At 39.7% G+C, this 8,055-nt stretch overlaps 1 pseudogene; it reads right to left on the bottom strand.

Annotated features, from left to right (window-relative positions):
- Positions 1-2,757: 2,757 nt before the first annotated feature.
- On the bottom strand, positions 2,758-6,633 carry LOC131812136 (large ribosomal subunit protein eL15-like; annotated as a pseudogene).
- Positions 6,634-8,055: the final 1,422 nt, after the last annotated feature.

Genomic DNA, 8,055 nt, shown 5'->3' with positions numbered 1-8,055 from the left:
TCCACCCCCACCCCCGACATACTCAGCCCAGCTAGAATGTAAGCTTAATAAAAGCAGAGATCTGTCTCATTCCCTGTCCTTTATCTAGGGCTAGCTCAGTGTCTGTTCGTGGGTACAACCACTTGCTGCCTACACTTTTTGACTCTGCTTACTTCTGGCTCCTGTGACCTCATGTCTTGTGTTTATCACTTTCTCTGTTTATCATCTTTCTCTCTTGTAAAATAAAAAGGATGCTGACTTATATAACTAGAAAGTTCCAGAGTAAACGCAGTGGTCAGGCGCAGTTCCCTTACAGCTCTGGCCCTTTCTCTCCAATTCTTTCAGCTTTTCATCCAGTCTGATGGCTGGATGTCCACCACAGTCCCAGCTCCCGCGTTCCCATGGAGTGCTCCCCAGAGACCGTGCACTACAGCTGCTCTCTTTCACAGTAAAAAAAGATGCCCCCCAAACCTCCAGCAACATTCCTCCAACATTCCTTAGACTGAATTGGGTCACATGCTTCTTCTAAATATATATACACATATCGAGTGGCGTAATTACAAATGATGAAATGGATAGATCTTATGGGCACCTTTCATCAAGTTTTGACGACTGTATGCATCCTTATAGACACTAACCAAACCAAGGTGTGGAATATTTCCATCCCCTTGGAAAGTTGCTTTGTGTCCTTTCCAGCCAATCAGATGAGTTATCAGTCCCCTGCTGAGCCATCGTGGAGTTGGAAGCCAAAAGAACAATCAGGGACACTGAACCCGTCTTTCTGTAAAATGTTGACATTTTATTCATCGTGAACATTAACTCTTAAGAAAATATTGCATTAAAATATGATTTATGCTAATTGCTAGCTGTTGTTGTTTGATGTTCTCTGTCTTAAAAACCAAGTGCCACATTCACCTTACTTGTATCTCTCTAGATGCTGCCCTGCAATTAAAGGACCTCTGCTTCTGTCTCTTTGTCTCTGTCTCTTTCTTAATATGATATCTGCATGTGATCTCTCCACATGATGGTTTCAATATGGCTGACCTTTTCACATGGTAGCCAGAGGCTTCCAGAGTAGGTGCCCAAGAGAAGCCAGCTCCCAGAGTAGATGCCCAAGAGAAGCCAGAGTAGGTGCCCTAGGGAAACTGTGTTTCTTACCTGATTTATCCTTGAGAGTCACCTAGGGCAACTTCTGCCATATTTCATTCACTGTAGCAGTCACGAGGAGAGGAGGCACAGACTCTCTCTCAGTAGGAACGTCTAAGAATTTGCATAAGGGTATTCTGGGAGGCTCCCAGTTGACTGAGCGGCTGGCTCTTGATTTGGGCTCAGATCATAATCTCAGGATCATAGGATCAAGCCCCACCATGGGCTCTGCTTACGGATCCTCTGTCTCCTCTCCCTTTGCCCCTCCCCAGCTTGTGCTTTCTCTCTCTCTCTCTTAAATAAATAAATCTTTAAAAAAAAAATCTGTGGATATATTTTTAAGCCACCATGGATCCCACTGCTTTTATAGGCATTTTTTGGACAATAGTGAATAGCCCTTATTTTTTTAGTGTTAATTCATCTTCCTTTCAATTTCAAGTGTCTCCTCTTTGCCCCCAAGTTTAATTGGATATTGTTGGTTTCATTCACTCTCTCCTCTCCATTCACTCACTCACTGCTATTTTGGCCCATCTAAGCTTAGAACAAGAAGTTGGGGATAAGATGAAAAGGAACAAAATCATCCTTTTATTTGGCTAAATGTTGAAAAGATTCAGGTGTTTTGTTGTGTTTTGTTTTGTTTTGTTTTGTTTGTTTTTAATCTTCAGGGACAGATTACCAAAAGCCAACTCCCTCTTTTAAGGGGTGATTTAGTGAATTATTTCACTAAATAATTAGGAGAGGGAGGTGACCCCTCCCCCACTCTGGCTCCTTAGCCCTCTGTCCATTATGGGGATGATGTACATTCTTGTGACCTTGTAATACTCTCCTTCAGCTCCTGCTTTCCTGATACACCCTCACACAGCCTCTTTCTGCTAGGGTCCACTTATCCAAGCAGGCAGTTCTTTTAAGGTATTTTTTTTTTTTCAAAATGGCACCAGATTCACTACATCCAAGTTGTCTTTATGGATTTCAGAGAAACTTAGCAACTCAGTTGCTCCAACTCTGCATATTGGTCTTGGCCTTGCCATCAAGGCAATTCTAGATAACCTTTTATATCCAGACTTTTCTAGGGAAGAGTCAAACAGTGTTCTCTATGTTCCCCAAACTCCAGATGAGCCAGAACAAGTTTCTCTTATGATGTTCTTACTATGGTCTATTTTTTTTTTAGTTTAATAAACATTTATTCCTTAAATAAATGAGAGTTAAACAACCTCTACACACAAAATATATATGTGGTTTAGAATCTCTTTTGAGTGGAAAAGGAATTTAGATCTCAAGAGGTTTTGAGCCTTTTTCTAGAAATCATTTAACTAAGCTTAAGGCCCCTAAAAATATGTAAAAACTGGCTCAAGGAAACCAGCAATTGGATTTTGAAATCAAACCATGGATTAAGTTAGCGAACTTAAAATTGTGGCAATTCCTCTCCCATAGTTCCTACACACCCAAATTCACCCTAGAAAACAAAACCCTCATCTACTGGAAGACAAAATGGACACAGAATAGTGGTATACTTAACATCAAGGTGGGCCCAATTGATGGACTGGCAAAGATTTTGAGGTGTTTGAGTTAAGGATGAGAAAAGTGACTGGGGATAACACATGTAAGGATTAGATTGAAAACTATAGACTTGTAATGATACCAACTACATGACTTTTCTCAGTAGCCTATGGGAATGTTTAAGTGGGTTGACCCAAGATGACTTAGGACTTGGAATGAGCAATGAGGTACATTTAAAGCCAACCCATTTTTTTCTCCTGAGGTGGCTAGTGGATTCATAATGGTCACAAAGACCATGGATAAAGTATTTAAGTTTCTAATCAAAGCCAACTTTAATTTTTCATCCTCACACTTGAAAGATTATCTGAGGGCCACCAGTTTCCCAATTCTAGCACTAATTACTAGCTTATGTATCTTAGTCTTCTCATTTACCTAATGTTCAATTTCCATCAGTTTTCATAGAGACCATTAACTAACCACTTTACAGGAAATTCAGGATTCTACAGATCCTGTGGAGTCATGGGATACAACCAGGAGACTCCACATTTTACGTTAATTTCAACAGTACTGTGGAGACCAAGGCAATTTTGCTTTGATTAAGCAGGATGTATTTTCCTTTTTAAGAGAACCCTCCTGTAACAGGTAGTTTTATTCAATTCTCTTAAAAAATTGGTGGGATTCTTTTTAAGTATTCTTTCCAAAGCAACAGTTACATAGTTGGAATATTGGATTCAATATAAAAATGTGGTTCCTGGTTAATGCAGTTTACGTATGATCATGATTAAACATTAGGATAGTCTTCACATTTCCAAGCAAGATCCAGTTTAAAAATCTTCTTTCCAAACCCCTAATAACAGCCATTTGAGAGTAAACCAGAGCATTACATCACTCCAATAAGCTGTAGGTTTCATTACATGCACCAACAAATCTACATGGCTAGCTTATGCATTCCACTTTTACAGAATTTATTTTATACCTATTATACCAAACAGTTTTTAAACATGGACATATAAACTCCCTAATAAGATAAAGCAAAGACAAAAGTGTTTATCTTATTAGAAACAAGATACACCATCACTTACAGTCTTCAAACATTACTGCACTTTAACTTTCATAATTTGACAATGCATTCATGGAACAATCTGCAGACAACTAAATTTAACAGACAAATTAAAGAACACTTTAAAGCAGACATGACTGTCCTGAATTGTTTATTAGGTAAGAATTTTACAAACATTACTTTGATTAGCGGTAACGGTGGAGCTGGAGAGTATTGCGTCTTCTCCACATTGCTGGGCAAGAACCACCAACAGTGTGGTGGAACTCGTGACCCTTTCCAAGGCCATGGCTCTTTCGGCCTGCAGGCGTCAGCCCTAGCATCTCCCTGCGCTTGTGAACTGGTCTGGTGATCCACTGGCTGTCAGGATTTCTTCTGATAGCTTTATGGAATGGATCAATGAGAATAACCTCAAAGAGTTTGTATGCGGAATCTTCACCAACCCAGTAAGAATTCAAGACTCTTAGAGCCCCACAGTGACGTCCAGCTCGCTCTCTCCAACAGACAACGCTTCATGCAAACTTTAGCTGATTAACACCATGATGGACAGGCTTGCCATAGGTAGCACCCTTAGGAACTGGGCGTTTGCGGCCACCACGACGCCCATGAATCCGATATATGACATAACCTTGCCTGGCCTTGTAGCCCAGCCTGCGCGCTTTATCCGGTGAGTTGGGTGGGGAGCCTTGTGGAGCGCAGAGAGCTGGCAGTACTGCCAGCAGCGCACGTAGAGAAGAAAGCACATTACCTTGGACTGCTCCATAGTTACTGGATGTACTTGTAAGTGCCGATCTTGGCCTACCTTTGAGCTGATGGCTGCCGCCCGACAGAAAGGTCTTACCATGCTCTATTTTAATAGCTGCACCAGGTAAAACCCGAGTTTTACAGCTCAGCAGGCAGCCAGGCTGGGTGATGAAAGTACTTCCTCTCTATCAGTCAAATCAGACTTGGTGAGTGATTCTCTTGAAGTTCCCTTGAAGAAGCAAGATTGTGCCACTATGAGGGGCGGTAGAAAAACATAGTACGCTCTCCCAACTGTGCAGTTGTCTCCAAAGGAAGCCTCACTCTGAAGACAATGTTTGAAATTCTACTCTATTTTAATGTAGCCTGAAAAGGTGCCAGGATCCATGTTGTGTTTCTGAGTAAGCTCATGGGCATGTGTCTGTTTCTCTGTTTAGAATATGTGGAGGAAATATCCCTTGGGTCCTGAGATTTAGGACTTCATCAAAGCTTCAAGACAACAAGAAATGCCCCAACTGGTATCACTAACATTCTGTTAATTTTTTTTAACTTTTTTGTTTGTTTGTTTGTTTTGTTTTATTTTAAAGTTAGCTCTGCATCCAGTGTGGGGCTTAAACTCAGACTCTGAGATCTAGAGTCACATGCTCTACTTGACTGAGGACTGAGCCAGCCAGGCAGCCCAACACTTCTGGATTGTATATTAAAGTAACATATAATAGTGCCTGTTCCTGGATCATGTCCCATCTGTCTCATTTCTTGCATTAATATCACATTGTTTTAATTGTTATTGCTTTGTAATATGTTGTAATAACTGGTGGCCCCTTACTACTTTTTTCTCAAAGTTCTCATAGCTTTTCTTAACTAATAGAAAAATTACTTAATTATATACTTCAATTTATGGAAATTAAGAACATTAGAAAATCCAAAGTTAATCCAAATGGAATTTGTAGTGATTTTTTCTACGGTTATTTGTATTTTTTTTTTTACAAGTAGCAACATTTGCAGATTTATGGAATCTGTATTTTAGAGGCAAATACATCAGTAATAACAGTGGTGGCATTGAGATGTGTTTCTTTCCATGACATTCCATGCAATCAGTTAGCCAGAGGCCACCTATCAACCTACTTTATGATGAGGTGTTAAGTGAGTGATCAAGTTATATAAAGTGTAGGATGCAAATTATCCATGGGCTAAATAATTCACCTTCGAAAGGTCTTATATTTTTGCAAGAGAATTACATATTTAATGAACACAGAGATTATATCTTCTTTTAAAAAAATGCATGAAATTAAAACATGGTGTATTCCTGGTAACCTTAGTTAAGTAAGCTGATTGCAAAATTGGAAAGAAGAAGATGGGAGGAGTCTCGGTGGCTCAGTTGGTTAAGTATTTACCTTAAGCTCAGGTCTTGATACCAGAGTCCCAGGATCAAGCCTGGCTTTGGGCACCCTGCTCAGCGGGGAATATGCTTCTCCCTCTGTCTCACCCCTGCACTTGTGCACACACCTATGCTCTCACCCCCTTCTTCCTCTACACAAACCCAAATAGATAAATAAAATCTTAAAAAAGAAAAAGAAAAAGGAGAAGGTGAAAAATTTGATAAGAGCACACTAACACATCAGCAATACACTTTCAGGGGAATATTTGAGTTTCTGTTTTGGAGAGCTCTGCCTCATCACAATAGTATCTGAATTTTGGCTCTTTATCTCTGTGATACATGCCATGGTCGTTATGAACTAGTTCAATTTATTGAGAAGCTCTAGTATACTCAAAAAGTATGGGTTTGTTTATATGACAGCAGTTCAATTTTGAGGCTTTTCTCTTTTACCTTGTTGCAGTTATATTCCAGGTTGCATAAATGATAATATGTGAAGACTGAGTTACATGAATAATATTTAGTCTAATATTTATCATATATAGTGTAAGATAAAATTTATCCAAACTTAAAGTTCTGAGGCAAGGAGGGGAAGCAGTGAGCCCACCATAAAGAGCTGACTACAGACATGGGGGTGGTATGTGCATCAGAACTGCTCAGGAACCCCATGACATATCTCCTAATACCTACACACGCTATTTACAAGGACCCTCCTATCAACACTTTCCTACACCACCAGTGTTGCAGCCAACACCACTATCAAACCAGCCTCACCATCAACTCTGCTATCCCACATTTCTATCATTAACCCTAGCACCACTCCCACAACCACAAACATCCTGCATGACCTCATGGTTTGGAGAGTGACCATGTGTCTGGACAGAAACTGAATGGCACACACACGCACACACATGCACAATGTGGACTGGGCTTATGCACCGCAAAAATCAAATACTGGAATATTTTCTTTCCCCTCTGTGAAAACAAAGAAACTAATGAAACTGGCTAGAATTTATTTTTGCTGAGCTTCTCCAACCTGTTTTTTTATTTTGTTTTGTTTTGTTTTGTTTTTACTTTCTTTTCTAGATATCTTCTTGCTTTTTGACCCATTTTGATGTAGTGTTTCTCTTCCAGGTCCAGCATCTCTGCAGAGTGATATGTGATCATAGAAAACTCCCAACTCTGACCTGCCCACCAAAATTACACTTTTGGAATTATTGTACTGCCGTTTTTATCCAACTGCCTTCTGCACTACATGGCCTGATTTGACCTCATTCAGATCCAACAAAAATTCACGGAGAATGTCTTCTTCCTGAAGTTTTCTCTTCTCTTCAATTTCATGTAATTCTTCTTTCTTGATCGTTTAAATTTTTTTCTATTAAAAAAATGTTGAAAATTTTTAATTATTCTCCACCACTATTGTTTTTCTTTCTAGAGATCAGTGTCTCCAAAACCTTTTGATCAAAACAAGCCATTTCCATATCAAAGTGACTATACTTCAAAATTTTGACTTTTTGGCTATAGCTCCTTATCAAAGTAAATTTTAAATTTATACATTTTGTCATCACTTGGATTCCCTGGGAAGTGTGAAGTTATTGGGAAATACCCTAGAGAACAACTCTTAGGTAAGGGGATCATAAAAGTAGTAGGACCAGGAAAAGGGAGGTGTTGAAAGTTACAGCCTCACTACAAAGCCCCCAGCAGATCCTACGGGTATTCCAGAACTGAGATGTTCCTTAGAGTTGTTCCACCTTAAAGAACATGGTCTGGCCTTTTTTAAGACTATGAAATTTGCCTAACTTATTAAACATCTTTCCCAAATACTGTTTCAACAACATCGTCCTTACCTAGATCTTTGTAGACTTTGCTTAAACAATTTCTTTTTACAGATATTTTTCTAATTCTATAATTGCTTTTTGCTCACCTCTCCTTCTCTCCACATACAAGGCTGCAGTATTAAAAAAAAAAAATGCAGTGCTGATTACAGCAAGATCAGGGTGCAGTCAGCACATCAAAGTATTCTCAAGTGAAAGGAGACAAAGGCATGACTGACTCAAGCCTAGGAAAGCAAGTACAAAGGTCAAGTATAAAGGCAGAAACAGGGTAACTAACCAACAGGAAAGGTAGTTGGGTATCTGGATCAGGACAGAAACTGGAGCAGGGAAGAAACTGGAGCAGTGCAAGACTAGGACAAAAACAAAGCCGTTGCTACAAACAGCACCCGATGACCACAGCTTGCCTTTGTCGGTCGTTTGGTCCT

Source organism: Mustela lutreola, chromosome 12 (assembly GCF_030435805.1).
Source record: "Mustela lutreola isolate mMusLut2 chromosome 12, mMusLut2.pri, whole genome shotgun sequence".
Taxonomy (NCBI): domain Eukaryota; kingdom Metazoa; phylum Chordata; class Mammalia; order Carnivora; family Mustelidae; genus Mustela; species Mustela lutreola.
This window is presented reverse-complemented; position numbering and strand designations above follow the sequence as displayed.